Genomic DNA, 19,594 nt, shown 5'->3' with positions numbered 1-19,594 from the left:
TTAAAAAAAAATGAAGACTTTGCTCTAGAGTTTTTTATAAATGTAGGAGGTAGAATAATAAATAAGAGATAAACTTATTTAAAACAGTAATTTATAATCTATGGATTGAACGAACTGGACTTGGCAGATTGTGAACAGAAAATAATTTTTTTTTTTCTTTTGCTCCTTCAAACTCCTTTTCTGTGCTATCCCCCTTTCTATCCTGGATTAAGTGTTTTGCAAAACACGTCATTTTTTTATGTTCCTTCAGTTAGAAGAAGAGTCATTTTGGTAAATAAAAAGTTCCATCTGTGCTATACTAAACCACCAGTCCTTCAGCAATCTTCTCTTCTCTCTCTCCATTCACTTGCAGACTGGGTTCTTCCTTCTTCCTCTTTAGTGTCCCTTCTTCCTCACCAGCAGCTACATATGATTGTTATGGGGTTGGGTACATGCAGAAGAGAGGAGTAATAAGGAAAATAAAGGTCTTGCCATAGTGGAACTATCTTAAGTTTCTAATGCTTATTTAATTTTTTATTCTACCTCATACATTTATGAAAGACACTGAGGAAAGTCTTCATTTTTTTAAGTATTATGAAATATTTCAGAAAGGTGTCTTCTGCACTCCTTTGGTGAACAAAAGCACAATGTCAATGAAGGAACTCGTAAGCTGGCTTTGGACCATCTCACCCGAGAGGAGGGCCAATTTCGAGGGTATTCTTAAGTCCCTTAGAGGGGTCCTTCTGGAGTGTCCAAACCTGTTCACCTGACAAGAACAATCTCTTCTCTGTCAACAACTGGATTTTTTCCTCTCTGTGGACACTGGTGCTCTTGACTGGGTCTCTTCTATTTTTTTATTTTATTTTTAATTTTAATTTTTGAGACAGAGTCTCGCTCTGTCGCCCACGCTGGAGTGCAGTGGTGAGATCTCGGCTCACTGCAAGCTCCGCCTCCCAGGTTCACACCATTCTCCTGCCTCATTGGCTGGGTCTCTTCTAAGACAGCCCTGGAACAGCTCCCTTCGGCATGGCAGGCAATCTCTGGTCCACTCTCTTGCTCTACACTTAATGAAGGTATAGTCAGCTTGCAATGCAGCTTGTTCTCTTTGCTCTGTTACCCTCTCCCTATCTCTTTAGATTTTTCCATTGAACATCAAATACCAACTCCTGTTCCCCAAACTTAAGGAGGGCATAGGTCTAGTTCCCAAAATGGTCCTTTTAAGAAAATCTTCGTCTCAGTTGGCTGAAGATAAAAAAGATTCACCTTATTTTATTTTCCCATTGTGGAATACAGTTATAAAATACGCAGCACAGGTACTGTTCTCCCTCCAAAAGCCCAATCTACTGGCCCTTCATGTAGCTGAACTCATACACAGCTAGTATATGAGCAATGAACTACTTCTGGCAGAACCTCCAGGGTCACAATGTCTGCACAGCTGGTGAGAACTTTACTTAGAATAGGATTCCTGTCATAAGGACTCCTCTTGCCCTGTTCTAAGCTTTGGAAAACAACCAAAAGGCAGCAGAAGGCAACCTCAGAAGTCATACGTAACTGTACAAGTATCCACAGAAAAAGAGGTACAAAAAAGAATGATAGTCACAACTAGTCAGCGGCTTTCTATCTCTTTGCTCTCCTCTCCAATCACCCAATCATGAGATTCTACTCCAACTTTCAACTCAAAATTAGTTTTATGAAAATCTAGTTTATAAAAAGTTTGGAACCTTTTCTTACATTACCATTAATGAAAATTGGTAAAAACATGGCCTGGAATAACTTAAGCTTAGAATTTAAATGAATGTAATCTCATCTTCAGTTGTCAACAACATGCAAGTGAGGTATTTAAATCATCTCAGATTTTCTGTGCTAAAATATCCAAATGTTTAAGAGGAAAGTAGGTGGGTGGTATTGTGCTGTTTTTGTTTAATTTAAATTAAATAATTGGCCAAATTACCATTTCTTAAAAGACTTAGGGAGCTTAATCTGGATTCAATTTTCACTGCTTATTTAATAAGACACATGTTCCAAGAATACGGGACTAGACTGGGTACTTGCTGAACTGCCAGCTCTTCATGCTAACTGTACTAGTCCATTCTTGCACTGCTATAAAGAAATACCCAAGTCTGGGTAATTTATCAAGAAAAGGGGTTTAATTGGGTCATGGTCGCACAGGCTGTACAGAAAGCATGGCTGGGAAAGCCTCAGGAAATTTACAATCATGGCGGAAAGCGAAGGGTAAGCAGGTATGTCTCACATGACTGGAGCAGGAGAGAGAGGGGAGCAGTGTCACTTTTAAACAACCAGAACCTCTGAGAACTATATCGTGAAACAGCACTGCAGGGATAGTGCTAAATCATTAGAAACTGCCCCCATGATCCAATCAGCTCCCACCAGGCCCCACCTCCAACATTGGGGATTATGATTGGACATGAGATTTGGGTGGAGACACAGAGCCAAATCGTATCACCACCTTACGATTATATTCTTGTGATACGGTTTGGCGGTGTCTCTACCCAAATCTCGTCTTGAATTATAGTTCCCATAATCCCCACATGTCATGGGAGGGACCTGGTGGGAGGTAATTGAATCATGCGGGCAGTTACCCCCACGCTGTTCTTGTGATATAAGTTCTCATGAGATCTGATGGTTTTATAATGGGCTTTCTCCCTCTTTGCTCGGCACTTATTCTCTGTCTTGCTGTCCTGTGAAGAGGTGCCTTCCGCCATAATTCTAAGTTTCCTAAGGCCTCCCTAGCCATGCGGAACTGTGAGTCAATTAAACCTCTTTTCTTTATTAATTACCCAGTCTTTGGCAGCTCTTTATGGCAGTGTGACAATAGACAAATACACCTTTTTATTTTTTAAGTGACATATTCAGGTTAGAGAACTATTCTGAACAGCTTAACTGGTATCCGTCCAGACTTCCTTCATTTATACACAGACCTATACACACATATACATGTGTACATACATATAAACATGCACTGGCACAAACATAAGCACACACAGTGCTTATTTTCTTTTTGAAATAAAGGACTACTCTAATTTTGCAATTGGCTATCTGGTTTTTGTTTTATTGTGTTCTTTCCCCTCACTCCATAAATCATGGCCCTCCTTTGGCATAGGTGTGTATCATCTGTGTTCCCCTTTAATATGACTAATCTCACTAATATTTATTAAGTTAATTTATTTACTCATTCTAGTTGGTCTTTTGGGCATTTTGTAGGTTTTTACAATGCTGCAATAAATGTCAATAAGATTTAAAATATGTATGTGACATATCTTTTAGGGTTATCGTCACCTTTGCTTTTATTTTGGTACTTTTAAAAAATATAAAATCTAGACAATAATTAAGAATAATGATGAATTCAAGAATGAAGAAAGGGGACTGCATCAGAGGAGGAGGTTTTTGTGATATCTTTGGTCATGATCAGGCAAGAGAAATAGAATGAATATAACCGAAATGCTGTATCAAGGGGAGTAATATGTCTGCCCTTTGCTCAGGCTTATCTGAAGACATTGCATTATAAGTACCAGATGGCCTATAATACTTTGGATTTATTTTATCATTTTAAAAGGTTAGAAAGAATCAGACATTCAGGCTGTTCCTCTGCTAGACACGAAGGATGTTACAAACTTTCCATGTCCCGATGAGGGCCAACTGACCTTCGGTCCCTCTGAAAGTTCTAGACAGATTATCTTTGTCCTTGGGAAAGGGCCAGTTTGCCTTCTGTCTATGCTCATTTTGGGAAATATACTCATTATTAATCCAGACACAGTTCTCAAGCAAATGGAATGAGCAAAAAGGGACGACCAGATTGATGGTAATAAGAATCTTCCATGTATACAGATAAGATAAAGCGAATTACATTATCTACATGTATACATTAAATGTTCATTTTTCATATAAATAGGTCTATTTAATAAGTAATGGCACTGTAGTCCATTAAGTTTTGTGGCTAATATATCCCTCCTCCCTCTGAATCTTGTTTAAATAAAAACATTTGGTTGGGTAATGTGACCAATGTACCTTAGGGTAGCAATTTATGGTACTCTCTTATCAGAAATTGCTTCCAAATGCCTCATATCCATATTTGCAATTCTGCAGGCAACAATTTTCCTAAATCTCACACATGGAGCTATGTAGCAGATTGCTTCAACTGACTTTATCAAGGAACAAATAAAGAGTACATGGGTAAAATAGAGGAAAACCAAATAGAAATAATATGAGCATCAATTTTTACAAGGTTGTTTACTACATGTAATTTTACACTAAACATTTTTAATTAGCCTATTTTAAGCCACATTTGTTAATATTATCCCAAGAATATTGGCTAGGTCTATGGTTTTTAAAATAAATGTATACAAATATTATGTAGATGTCTTTGGATTTTCTGTTCCTTCTTTCTTGATTCCCATAAATCCCTTTTATGAGGCTATGTTGGGCTCAACATTTGGTTATTAGTCAAATTCACTTCCTCCTGTTAAAAAGGACAGTTCTGGGTCAACTAGCAAATTTAGAATATGGATTGCTTTGAGATTCTAGTTTTGTAGTGATGTTAAATGCCTTAAATGTAATATTGTGTCATGGTGATGCTCTAAATGGCACTGTTCTTAGCAAATACATGCTGAAAGGATTTAGAAGGGTCAAGATGCCTGTAACTGTTAATTGGTTCAGAACAAAACTAAGAGACATACAGAAGAGGGCAAAGTGTTAGCAATTGGTTAAGCAAAGTGGAGGAAATATGGGAGTTCATTATACCATTTTTGCAGCTTTTCTGTAGATTTGACAAGTTTTCAAAATAAGCAGTTAAAAACAAAATCACTTCCTCAGAGAGGCTGTCCCAACTGGGGCTTATGTTGGGACATAATGCGATTGCTGCTCTATGTACTCTAAGAATCTAATATTGTCATGATGATTATTTATAACTTTATCAGCCCTACCTTCTGGATATAATTCCAGTAGACTATTTTAATCATGACTACAACCTAATTGCCTAGAATGATAAAAGATGCTCTAAGAATATGTTTGGAAAATCTGAGTAAACGGCAAATTCATATCAGTTACCCAAAATGTTTCCAAGATTTCTGTCCTACCAATGATTGTCACATCTCAGGAAATGTGAACACTTTAATGTGTACATATAAGATGTTTCATTCCAACACGTATACACATAACACTAATCCATGTGTATAAACATGACTGAGAGTATGATGCATCGTAGAATTCAATTTATTTTTAAATTCACCCACTGTTTTGGATTATCCATGCTATTGATCTCATTCATTGGCAAAAGAAAAATAATAGTAATTACCTAAATTTCCTTTAGTAAGTGCATTAAAAACCAACATTTAAAAATATCATTGGTATAACCATTGGAACACCGAGGCAGTGTTACTAAGTATTTACATATTTTAGGAAAAATTTTAGAAAAATTATACATGTTTAGAAAAGATTTCTGCTCAAAGCAAGCAGATGTGTGAAACATGTTTCTCTTTGTCTGATACATATTAAGACTAGCAGCATGTCCTTTATCTGTGCCTTTAATCAGACAAAATGTGTCCAACGTTCAACCTCCTTCTTCCTAATCTTAGCTAATTTTCCAGCATGAATTGTACAGTTGAATCCGATTTGTGTTTATTATTTTGAGTATTTCTATCTTTCCTTCGGACAGGGAATATTTATTTTTCACCAAGGAATAATATTTGCAAGTGTTAATGCCCAATGCTAGTTATCAAGTCCACCTGAAAGAAGACATGGGGTACATACTTTTATGCTTTGGAGTGTTTTGATTTTTGTTGGGCAAAACAGGCATCTGGCACATCAAAGAAAACAATCCCAGTAAATTGAAAGGATCCCTCAACCTAAAATAATGAGCTTCATGTGTGTAGCTCATTTTTTTGTTAATTGCCCTTAATTTATTCAGCTGAAATACCTTACAGTTTTCCATGATTAAAGGGCATGATGGTTGACTTGTCATTGAATTAGTTTGATATTGATACAAATGACCTATAAAGTATCTCCATGATTGCTTCCTGAATAATATGAATGTATTTTGTTACTTGCTCAATAAAGAATGAAATATACCTAATCTTTGGGTTTTGAAACAAATCCTCTGCAGTTTAAAAATGAAGGAAAGGGGGAGTTAATCAGCAAGGAATGCATTTCCACAAAGAAATTAATAAGCTTCCACTGGTAATGAAGCTTATTTATTGCAATGCAAAATGAATAATGGTAGGCATTTCCATTTCCATTTTAAACCTGATAGAAATATTTTGGAGACTGAAGCAAGAGGATTGCTTGAGGCCAGGAGTGAAGACCAGCCGGGGCAATAGAGTGAGACCCTATCTCTACCCCAAAAAATAGATAAATAAATAAATAACAACCACAAAAGAAAAAATAATCAGCCAGGTGTGGTGGCTTATGCCTGTAGTCCTAGCTACTTGGGAGGCTGAGATGGGAAGATTGCTTAAGCCCAGGGGTTTGAGACTACAGTGAGCTATGATCACACCACTGTACTCCAATCTGGGCAACAGAGTAAGACCTTGTCTCTAACTGCCCCCACCCCACCTCCACACACAAATCTGACAAATCTCCATCAAAAATGAAAACCTGTTAGCTAAAACTATACACAAAAAACTCTACTGAGCAGTCAGTGGCCCAATCTACAGTATCACATTTACTAAGTCTGCTGCTATTACCTATAAGCGTATTAGAAGATATACAGAAAGTTATTTTGCTGTATGATTTAAAAATGAAAAAGAGAAAATATATGCCATTATTAGGCATGTCTCAGATAAACATAACTTACCTTTACTAAAATTTTGCCTATATCCTTATAGCTGTAGAGGAACCTATTTGTCAGCATGCAATTCAGGGCTTATAACATATGTAATAGCTTTTTTCCCCCCTATAGAATAAGATACCTTGAAAGAACAGCTGGTAGCCTCTAAATGTTGATGTCTTGCCCCTGAAAACACTGAATGAGATGCTTCCATTCCCTTTCCTTCAGTGAATTTTCCATGTTTCTAAGAAATGAGCTAGTAGCCCTTTATGAAGAACATATCTAGGATTTCATGCCTGACTACACCAATTCACACCCCTTTATTCCATGACCTCTCTCTCCCTTTATTTCTGACCATGTCCTTTTAACTTTACAAGATTGTCAATCTTTTTGTGTTTCTGGTTACCTTTACTTACCTTGTCATAGGAAATCTAAGTTAAAACTGTCCAATAGAAATTAGATGTGAGAGTCGGGCACGGTGGCTCACGCCTGTAATCCCAGCACTTTGGGAGGCAGAGGCCGGCAGAACATCCAAGGTCAATAGTTTGAGACCAGCCTGACCAACATGGTGAAACCCTGTCTCTATTAAAAATAGAAAATTAGCTGGGCGTGGTGGTGCATGCCTATAATCCCAGCTACTCGGGAGGCTGAGGCACAAGAATCGCTTGAACCCAGGAGATGGAGGTTGCAATGAGCCAAGATTGCACCATTGCACTCCAGCCTGGGCAATAAGAACAAAACTGTCTCAAAAGAAAAAAAAAAAAGAAGAAATAATTAGATGTGAGCCACAGATGTTACTTAAATTTTCTGGTAGTTGCATTTCTTAAAAAAGTAAAATATAGAAACTAATTTTAATATATTTAACCTAATACATTACAAATATTTTCATTCTAATATGTAATCAGAAAAATAATGATATTTTGTGTGTGTGTGTGTGTTTTGTTGTGTTTGATGCTAGGGTTTTGTTTTTTAGGTGGAGTCTCACTCTGTCACCTAGGCTGGAATGCAGCAGTGCTATCTCAGCTCACTTCAACCTCCACACCTCCCAGGTTCAAGTGATTTCCCTGCCTCAGCCTCCCGAGTAGCTGGGACTACAGGTCCGTGCCACCTTGCCTGGCTAAATTTTGTATTTCTAGTAGAGAAAGGGTTTTGCCATGTTGGCCAGGCTGATCTCAAACTTTTGGCCTCAAGTCATCCGCCAACCTCAGCCTCCCAAAGTTCTGGGACTACAGGCGTGAGCCATAGCACCCAGCCAGATGCTAAGCCTTTGAAATCTCGTGTGTGCATTATACTTACAGCACATCTCAACTTAACTAGGCCCATTTCAAGAATTCAAAGGCCCTGTGTGGCCTGTAGCTGCCACATTGGACAGCACGGCTCAAATAGAAATATAGAGGGGGCTGGAATTGACTTCACCAACTCAGGGGCTTCCAATTGCCCTCCATCAACCACCTAGAATGTGTTAACAGAGGCACCTAACACACAGGCCATAGATTTTAAATCCAGAAAATAAACAGCTCAGAGTATGGTATTAAGCATTTGTTCTAACTCTAAGACTATGACACCATTATATAATGAAGACACCTTTACTTTCTGGCTTCCTTGGGGTTGCTCTGAAAAACCATTCCCCATGGTTAAGTAAATAATATTCCTGCTGTGACCCACCAGGGAGCAGCTACACAAATAATGTCCTGTAAAGAGCAGCATTCTTGCAAATCAGAACCTGCAACTAGGTGGGCCTACCCTGGTGGTGGCTTTTTTTTTTTTTTTTTTTTTTTTTTGTTAATTGGAAGCTCATATTTGAAGTCATTAAGTTTTGTTTTCATTTTTTCATAGCATCTTAATAAACATGACTTGCCTCTTTCAAATGCATTTACAAAGGTTTCTGACTGTTCAGTTTTACATGCTTTGGATTCTACTGAGTGTCTCCACAGAACCCAAAAAGTCCGTTTTTGCCTGTCATGTTGTCTACTGTTTAAGTGAATTCATCCTCAAAATATCTTCCAAATACTGAAAATCCAGTCATGTTTGTGTGATTGTGTTGGATGTAGAAATGTCACTGTACTTACGTAGATCTTAACCATATTGCATGATTTTAATATTTGGAGCCCCTGCTAATTCACAAATAGTGATTGAAAAACTCAGCTACCATAACTTCCCACAAGTAGTATCAGTGTTATCTTGGTGGGTGCACAGCATCTATTTCATTTAGTCTTCAATGAGGAAAGAGAGGCTTAGAAGGTTCAATAATTTGTTCAAAATCACCAAATCGTTTAGTGGTGAATTTAACACTGGAATGGAGATTTTCTTTCTGAAGAAATAGAGGACGTTCTGAGCCACTATATTATTGCACTTTACTGTACTTTGGGGTGATTCAGGCATGTGGACAGCCAGACTCAAGTTTATTCCTTTAGATCAGTGGTTCTCAAACCTTGCCTTATAATAGAATCACCTAAGGGGCTTTTTAAAAAAAGACTAAAGCCCAGACCCCTCCCAAGGTACCCAGACCTACTAAATTAGAATCTCTAAGGTTCATTTGGTCTTGTGCGAGGCCCGGAGCTGAGTATTATTTCAAACCTCCCCGAATTTCTAATATTGCAAACCAAAGTTGGGAACTATTTTAGTGCAATGTAAAAATGAAACCTTAGCCTAAGGAATGGATATTTGTTAGGCCTGCACAGGTAAAGAGAAGTAGATGGCTAAAGGAGTTGTGTGAATACAAATGTGTGCCAAATACTCATTTTTGAAACTAAAAATCTAAAAGTATGAGGATCTTCTGCGTGTGTGTGTGTGTGTGTGTGCGCGTGTGTTGAGAAATTCAGTTTATTTTGTTTAAGCATTTGATTTGTCTACAGACATAACTAAACAACTTCAGATACTTCGTGGTACCTCTATGCTTGATTGCCATCCAATTTTTCCACCTCTTTTCCTAAGCAAGTTTCAGCAGTCACTTCACACCTTTAATTAGGAATTGCATTTACCCATGAGTAACTAAAAGATTTGACTAATACACATTTTTAAGTAAATTTGCTGTACATTTCCCCCCGCCCCCCTTCACATAACAAGAAGCCCAGGGTTAGTTCAGATTCCGTTACACTCTGCTTCATGCTGTTTGCCTCATGGTCACAAGATGACCATACTCCAGAGTCCTGTCCATGTTCCTAATTGATAAAAGATAGGAACCACTGAGGATATAGTCCCCTTAGGAAGCTATGTTTCCATCTACTTTTACCTGATTGGTCAGATCTATATTACAGGCCATGCCTAGTTGAAAGGGATTCTGGGAAATGTAATTCTTTTAAGTGGGATATAATTTCACCATCACCACTAGCATCCCACTGCCCCCAAACAATAGTGCTATTGCTAAGGAAAAGGAAGAAAGCGAATATAAGGGAGACAACAGTATATGCCATCCCCTCATTTTGGTATTGTCATCTTCTACTATATGCCATCACTTGACACAATTTGTAATGGTATATTCATTTATTTACTTGTAAGTCTTTTTCTTTATTGTCTGTATATTGCCCTTTGTCCCCATAGGATCTATGTCTGTTTTACCCACCAATGTCTACACACCACCTAGCATCTTGCTTGGTGTCTAGAAGAAATTTGACAAATACTGGTTCATCGAAAATGAAGTGAATAATATTGCCCAGGAGGAGAAGTAGGTAAGAACAAGAGGAAACAATATTTCTCTGATATTTAGGTATACTCTATTCTTTTTAGTTAATTGATTTTTAAAATCAAAATATCTTTATTGTGGTAATGCTACCAGTCTTTTAAAGCTGTTTTTATTGTGTTTACTTCTAATATAAGTTTTGGAATAAGTTCTCACATCCTGAATTACAAGGAAGATCAACTATACTATATACATTAGGTAAAGTTTTCTTTACAGAGTTCATATAAAATTCAGGGCATTACATGAAAAATGTCATAAAATGGCATACAATGTAAAGAAATATTTAAAATACATACACTATAATACCACTGAAGTCTACATAAACCAAACAATGTGTATCAGTCACGTTGAAACTAATTTTAAATATATTGACTCTAGAAACTGGTAGATGTTTCATCAGGGTATATAACTTGATTTCACATAAAGCTAAACATCACAAAAACCTTTATACACAGATCTGTTGTTGAGTCAGGCTGTCTGAAGCCTGCTGTGTGGATCACCCCTTTCTGTTACCTCTTACATCCCCTCAGCATTCCCTCCACTCTAATCTCTCTCTCTTGACCCTTTTCCAGATTGCAGGTCATCAGCTAATGCCTTAGAAGCTGGTAGGGACGTTGCACATGCATGCTCAGCAAAGACACGGGTAAAAGACAGACTTGGAAAAAAATCAGGAAAGGCATTATACTCATGCTTATTGGAAAGATGAGTTTTTAGCTTACTTTGCAGAGAGTATTGAAAAAAAAAATCACTGCCACATTGTGTCTTTCAGCAGCAATTTAGACAAGTTTCTTTTCCCTTCCATCAATGATTAAACAAAGAGAGCTCCAGTTGAGAGGCAGTGTTTGCTGGCCATCCTGCAAAATCTTCCCTTTTACCCAAATGACCCTGGATAGAGCAAATTTCCTCTCTGAGCACCAGTTGCATTCCTGATACTAAAGCTTAGAGTTCAGGTTTGTGGTGATGGTTAAATGAGTTAATAGAGGAGATGAGCATTGTTTATTGTAAAACAAATACTCTTGTAATGGATCATGCCACTCTCATGTTTAAAACCCTCCAAAGGCTTCCTGTTGCTCCACGAATAAAATCCAAATTTTTACTGACCCCTCTCCAAATCTCATTCAACCATCTCACATTGAACCCAGCACACTTATCTTGTTCTTATTCCATCAGCCTCTCTCTTACCACAGTCCTTTATATGGAAAGTTCTTCCCCCAAATTATCCCATGTCCTATGTCATAATTTTTACCTCAGCCCAAAAGTCTTTTCAGAGTAGAATTGTCTGACCATCTTCACTAACAGATCTTCTTATCCAATTCCCTGCCGAGGCCCTCCCTAACCAAACATTTTGGTTGACATTCTTCATAGCACTATATGAAATACTTCTGTTAAAAGCTTATGGTCTGTTTTATCCACCTAACATGAAAGATCCACAAAGACAAAGACATTGTGTAGCTAGAACAGTGCATTGTAGATAGTATTTAGGAAAAGTATTAAACGAATAAAATTTGGGCATAATAAATGTACAACCAGTCTAGTTTGCTATACTCACATTCTCAATGAGCTAAAGTGTTCAGCCAGAGAACTTTGAGAATAATGCCCGAACAGTTTGCAAGTAAATACTGCTTACATATATAATGCCTGAGATGAAATGTAATCCGGATGTCAGCTGTGATCTCATTCATTCATATATTCGTTTTTTTAAAAATGTGCCAGTTCCTAGACTGGGCACAAAGACATGATGGTGAGTTCACACTGGCTTGAGTCTTCCATTCCATGCTTTGTGGACATGTTGAAGGCTCTCAACATTTTCTATACATTCTTCACTGGGTAAGGAATGAGGCAGAGTGAACCCCTACTTCCGGAATTCCAATTTCTAGATGTGTGTCATTTTTTGCCCACATTCCATCCCCACATGCAGGATATTCACTTATAATGACCATACATAAAAGTTCCCACAGGTTCAACATATTCATGAGTAAAATAGGGTTGGAATTACTTGATGGGTAGAGAAGGAACTTTCAATGAAGCAGAAAACTTAGAAGTGAATATGCCTATTCTTAGAAAATCCTCATCTACCCCATACTGACTCCCATCCTGCAGTCTCCCACAATCAATTTTCTTCTATTTCCCTCCCTTCCTGGACCTTCTGACTCTCTCCTCTTCACTTTTGGGGTAAATTCTCCATAATCTCTTGAGCAAAGCATTTAATATCTTACCTTGTTGCTTGAGAACCATTAGATAGGTTCTCAGTATTTCACCTAATACTCCACATGGTTTTAAAAATAACTTTACAAATAAAGCAATATAGGCTGGGCATGGTGGCTCATGCCTGTAATCCCAGCACTTTGGGAGTATCCACAATGCGGATGGAGGTCAGGGGTTTGAGACCATCCTGGCCAACATGGTGAAACCCCATCTCTACTAAAAATACAAAAATTAGCTAGGTGTGGTGGTGTGCCTATAGTCCCAGCTACTCTGGAGGCTGAGGCAGGAGAATCCCTTGAACCTGGGAGGCGAAGGTTGAAGTGAGAGGAGATTGTGCTACTGCACTCCATCTCTGGTGACAGAGCAAGGCTCTAAAAAATAAGTAAATAAAGCAATATTCCCTCTAAGAGACATTCAGTGTCCTCTATTACCGTATTAATAGTGTTTTCATCATGTTACCCTTATGTACACCTTATGAAAGAATGAATGGCTAGGAAAAAGACTTGTAGCAAAGATATCAGGACATGAGGTTACTAATGATATGCCTAATGAAAATGTTTTACACTAATAAAAATGATTAAAACATAATAATGGCAAAGCGAATGCTTTCTATGTGTCAGACACTGCATTAGGTTCTACACATGTATTATGTTATTTGATCCTATTTGCCTCATCTGGTAGGTACTATATTATCCCTGTTTTACGGATGAAAATATGAGGCACAGATGGATTAAATAACTTGACCATGATGATCACAAATCCCTACAGATGTTCACGCTCGTCACTGCTCCAAGATTATGGTTTCAAAAGCAGACGGGTCAGAGGAATTATTCTGACTCTCAATGAAATGAAATTGTTTGTGAACACTGGGGTCTTTCCTGAAGAGAAAGGAATAGGAGAAGACCAGGCACAGAATCTGATGCAGAGATTCAAGGTCATTTTAACAATTAGAGGCCAGCGTTGACCACTGCTTAGTACACAGTAGACAGACAGATTATGTCAACCACTTTAAAAGCTTAATCACATTTTAACCCCAACAGGTCTCTAAGGCTAGTGCTATTATATCTTATTTCACAAATGAATCTCTGACAGCTTACAACCCTTAGGTCACAAATCTGGTGAGCAGCAGAGCTGGGCATCCACTCCAGGTGACAAGAATTTCTAATCACCGTTCTGCATGCTTCCCTCATTGCCTGGCTCTGAGTTAACCTGGGACAGAGTTAAGACATTTGACTCTTTGCTGGTATATCACTCCTTCCCAAGGTTATGTCCACAGAGCATCTTGCCCCTTCCTTTGAGTTGCTGGCATACGTTTCATATAATTTTATTTCTCTATTAAAGAAGTGAAAGCAATTTAGAAGAAAAGACAGGTATTGATAAAATCATTCTCATTAAGCAGTATGTTTCCATTTTCACTGCATTTCAGAATCATTTAATAACAACAAACTCATGCAGGCTAGATGCAATAAACTTGTTGAGACTAACTTTTACTTTAGATTTTTAAACAGTATGGTGTCTTGGCAGATTCATGACAAATCTTTTCCATGAAAGAATTTTTAGAAATGTCATCTTGTTTTAGAAGCTTACTATTAGTTGTAATCGTTCGTTTTCATATTGCTATAAAGAAACTGCCCAAGAATGGGTAATTTATGGAGGAAAGAGGTTTAATTGACTCACAGTTCCAGATGGTCGAGGAGGCCTCAGGAAACTTACAATCATGGCGGAAGGCAAAGGGGAAGCAAAGCACCGTCTTCACAGGGCCCAGGAAGGAGCAGTGTTGAGAAAACGGGGAGGAGCCCCTTATAAAACCATCAGATCTCGTGAGAATTCACTCACTATTATGAGAACTGCATAGGCGATGCCACCACCATGATTCAATTATCTCCACCTGGTCTCTCCCTTGACATGTGGAGATTATGAGGATTACAGGGACTAAATTCAAGACGAGATTTAGGTGGGGAGAAAAACTATTAGTAGTTTGTTAAATCTAAATTAATGCAAAGCATCAACATTTGGTAAAGATAATAATGAGGGTCTTTCCCGTTACCTGGGTTCAGGTGTGTTGGTTTTATATGCTTTTCTCCTCTGAGGGTCCTGATATACTCCAACCAGCAATACTTCAGATATACTTGAGAAGAGGCAGTGAGTAGTCTTATAAAAGAAGACATAATGTTTAAATAGAAGACATAAATTTCACTGCCAGTAGCTCTTCTGAAATATTTCACAATGGTTACTGGAGAGATGCCTTCTTTCTGTGGGTGATGGCACTAAGCTTTCAAGTTACAGGTGCCGGACCATGCCTTGTAAATAAGAGGCACAGGGCAAACGTTTGCTTTTTTTTGTAGTTGTTTGTTTGTACATGGGATGCTCTTAGAAAATTTAGTTTGGAGCTGCAGCATTTACTAGAGTGTTCTGAATATCTACTGCTACATAATAAACCATCCTGAATCTCAGTGCCTTGTAACAACCATTGATTATGAATCTTTGTAATTTTGTAGATGGACTGGGCTCAGCTTGGGGAGTTTCCACCCAGATTCTCCCATGCAGTTGCCATTCGATGGTGACTAGAACAGGAGCCATCTCTAAGATTCACTGCTCAATTGGGATGGAGGTACCCAATGGCTCACAAATGTGGCCTGTCCAGAGTTGCCAGCTATTGGTGGGGAGCTCAACTGAGGCTGTCAACTGATCACTGACACCTGGTTTCTCTGTGGGTCTGGGGCTTCTTACTGCAAGGAATTTCAGTCCCCTCAGACAATGTGCTTAGACTATCTGTTCTAAGGGACTCTAGAGGTTGCAGGGCTTGTTAGATCTTGTCTTCAAAAGACCTAGATTATCACGTCTGCCACATTCTGTTGGTTAATCAATCAAATACCAAAACAAACAAAACAATGAGTGGTCATTTTTCCCCTGTGCACCGAGGTCTGCCACAGCAGCATGCCTCTGCCCTTTTGCTTGAGCCTATGGAAGATGTGGAATTACTGCCCTTGAGATAGAACCTAGCCTTATAATCCTTCCAAGCAAACAGTTTTAGAATTGTTCGATTAGTGAAGGAAAATGAGATGAAGCCTCTTTGGAGTCTCATGCTTACAATGGAAGCAGAAAAGCTTCTGATTCATTTTTTGCTTTTAAAATAAACTTTTTGTTTTAGATTAGAATTCGATTTTTGAAAATTTAAAGTTCATACAGGGAGTTCCCATATACCCCACACTCAGTTCTTACAGTTCATATTATATAGTACATTTGTCACAATTAATCAATATTGATTAGCATTATTAACTAAAACCCATACCTTATATACATTTCCTTAGCTTTTACCTAATTTCACTTTGTTGTTTTTCCAGGATTGCATCCAGGATTCACCATTTTATTTGTTTATCATGTCTCTCTAGGCTCCTCTTAGCTGTGATAGCTTCTCAAACTTTCCTTGCTTTTGATAACTCTGAAATTTTTGAGGTTTACTAGCCAAGTACTTTTTAAGAATATCCCCTCAATGGGGATTCATGTGATGATTTACTCATGATTAGATTGGGGCTATAGCGTATTGGAAGGAAGACTCCTGAGGTGAAGCACCCTTCTCATCACATTCTGTCAAGGATTTGTATGTGTGTATATATACACATATATAAACTTGTATATACACACACATAATAAATACATATGGATGTATTTATTTTGAGATGGAGTCTTGCTCTGTTGTCTAGGCTGGAGTGCAGTGGTGCGATCTTGGCTCACTGCAAGTTCTGCCTCCTGGGTCCAAGCGATTCGCATGTCTCAGCCTTCTAAGTAGCTGAGATTACAGGCGAGCACCACCACGATCAGATAATTTTTGTATTTTTAGTAGAGACAGGGTTGCACCATGTTGCCCAAGGCTGGTCTTGAACTCCTGACCTCAGGAGATCTGCCCGCCTCGGCCTCCCAAAGTGCTGGGATTACAGGCATAAGCCACCATGCCTGGCCAAGGATTCATATTATCAACATGACTTACTACTGCTATTGTTAACTTTGATTGCCAAAATGAGGCGGTGTTTGTCAGATTTCTTCACTGTCAAGTCATTTTTCTTTTCCTCCTTTCCATAGTGAACTCTTTGGAAGAAAGTCACTATGTTCAGCCCACACTTAAAGGATGGGGAATTAAGTTTTACCTTCTTAAGGACAAACACATTATTTAGAATCCTTCTGCATAGAAGATTTGCTTATTCTCCCCTATGCATTTTTTTGATCATTTATTTGTGCCAGTATATATCATGCATATTGATTTTATACTTTAGGTTGGAATCCAGTACGACTTTATTTTGATGCTTAAATTTTTTAGTTTTGGCCATTGAGAGCTCGTTCAGGTGGCTCTTGTGTCTCTTTGACTTATCCCATCAATGCAGGTTTTTTTATTGTTTATCTATTTTTCTTTATGGCACCACAAGGCTCTCCAGGCTCATTTTCTGTTCCAGTCCTAGAATTAACCATTTTTTCATTAAGCCCTCGGTCCTTTTATGAGAGAATGGAATTAGAGACCAAATTCTGGGCACTAGATGTGCTCATTGCTGCAATGGTTTTGTTGTTTAGGCCCTATCAATAGATACAGCAAAGAGATACATGTGTATCTGTGCATATACACATACCTATCAATATTTCTGTATGTAACCATCAATGTCCACATTGAGCTAAACATGAGTTCACACTAATGACTCCAACTCTATTACCACATGGATCCTTCTAGTCTTTTCACTTGCTTTTCTGTAACTTCCCACTCCAACAATGACAAATCCATCTGCCATTCATGTACTTAACCATTCAATTCTAGACATGTATAGAGGTTTCAGAATTGTTAACTCTTACCTCTGCGGGAAACATCTTTACCAACTAGAGTGCTTATGTGAAGTTCTTTTTGCCTTTAATCTTATAGATTCTACTCATTTCCAGACTTACTTAGATCAGCACCTTTTTCTCCCACTTCAGGAAATTTGTTTTACATATTTGCCATGCAGTTATATTTATTCATCACAGTTTATATTTCATCCTGAGAGTCCCTGGTCTCTTAAATACTTTATTTTCAGTTTGCATAAATTAGTGCTGACTCTTAGTACTATAAAGTTCCAAGGATTTTTGACAAGCACATGGTATAATGTATTCAGCAGTATAGCATCATACAGAATAGTTTCACCTCCCTATAAAAAAAATTATCTGTGCTTCACCTATTTTATCATTTCTCCTTTGACTCCCAAAACTTCTGCTGTGTTTATCTTTTACTGATCTGTTTACTAATCTGTTTTGCCTTTTGCAGAATATCACATAAATGAAATTATACATTATGCGGCTTTTTCAGACTGGTTGGCTTATGAATTTTGAAAGTAAAAATTAAGGAAGAAGTGAACAAAGAGAGTAAATTACTGTTTAAAAATGCATGCAGTAAGAATGATGAATTTTTAGGGAAAAAATACCTTTGATTTTCCAATTAAGTATACTATAAATACAGAATATTGTTAAATAATAACAGCATAGAATATGACAGTAGAGAAAGGATAAACATATAGATCAATAGAAGAGATTAGAAAATTCAGAAATCAACGCACAAATTATGGTTGATTGACTCTTAAAGGTGCAAAGGCAATTAGAGACTCTTCAAAAAATTATGCTGCAATATGGAAAAAAATTAGTCTTTACTGATATTTTGCACCCTATACAAAAATAACTCAGAATAGATCATAGACTTGAATATGAAACCTAAAAGCACAGCATTCCTAAAAAAAAAAAAAAAAAAAAAGAAAGAAAATCTATGTGACCTTGAGTTTGGCAAAGATTTATTAGGTATGACACCAAAGACATGATTCATAGACTGATTTGAAAATAGGTAAATTGGACTTCACCAAAATTAACTGGATTTTTCTTCAAAAGAAATGAGAATGAGAAGGCAAGGCGCAGATTAGGAGAAAATATTCACAAAACTCTTATCTGATGAAAGACTTTTGTGCAAAATGTATAAAGAACTCTCAAAACCCAATAATCAGAAAGCAAATAATTCAGTTAGGAAATGGACAAAATACTTGAACAGACATTTCACTAGAAAATATAAGGATGGCAAGAAAATATAAGGATGGCAAATAAGCAGTGATTAAAAAAATGCAAATGAAGTCCACAATGTGCTACTTCACACCTAATACAATGGAAAAAAAGAAAAAAAAACCCCACCAACCTGACACTTCTGAGATGTGAATGACACTCAGATGTGAATAAGGTGCAGATTCATTGGAACACTCATTCTTCACAAGTGGAAATATAAAATGGTACAGCCACATCCACTTTGAAAAACATTTTGGCTATTGGCTTTGAAAAAGAAGTTTTTTATAATGTTAAATATATACTTGTCTTTTGATCTAGCAATTTCCATCCTAGGTATTTATCAAAGTGAAATAAAAACCTATGTTCACACAAAAACCTATCCAGAAATGTTTATGTTAGCTTTATTCATAATCTCTAAAACTTGAAAACTATCTCTCAACTGCAGAATGAGTAGAAAACGTGGTACCTCTATGTAACAGAATACTTCCCAGTAATAAAAAGAAGCAAACTACTGATACATGCAACAACAGCGATGAATATCAAATGCATTGCATGCAGGTGAAGGAAGCCAGACTTAAACAGCTACATATGTATGATTCTGTTTATACGATATTGTTTTAAAAGATAAAGTGATCCCAGGAGTTTGGGAGGCCTAGGCGGGTGGATCACGAGGTCAGGAGATCAAGACCATCCTGGCTAACATGGTGAAACCCCGTCTCTACTAGAAATACGAAACAAAATTAGCCGGGCGTGGTGGCGGGCGCCTGTAGTCCCAGCTACTCGGGAGGCTGAGGCAGGAGAATGGCGTGAATCCGGGAGGCGGAGCTTGCAGTGAGCAGAGATCCGGCCACTGCACTCCAGCCTGGGCGGCAGAGCGAGACTCCGTCTCAAAA

Source organism: Mandrillus leucophaeus, unplaced genomic scaffold (assembly GCF_000951045.1).
Source record: "Mandrillus leucophaeus isolate KB7577 unplaced genomic scaffold, Mleu.le_1.0 Scaffold19, whole genome shotgun sequence".
Classification (NCBI taxonomy): domain Eukaryota; kingdom Metazoa; phylum Chordata; class Mammalia; order Primates; family Cercopithecidae; genus Mandrillus; species Mandrillus leucophaeus.
Note: the sequence above shows the minus strand (reverse complement) of the source record.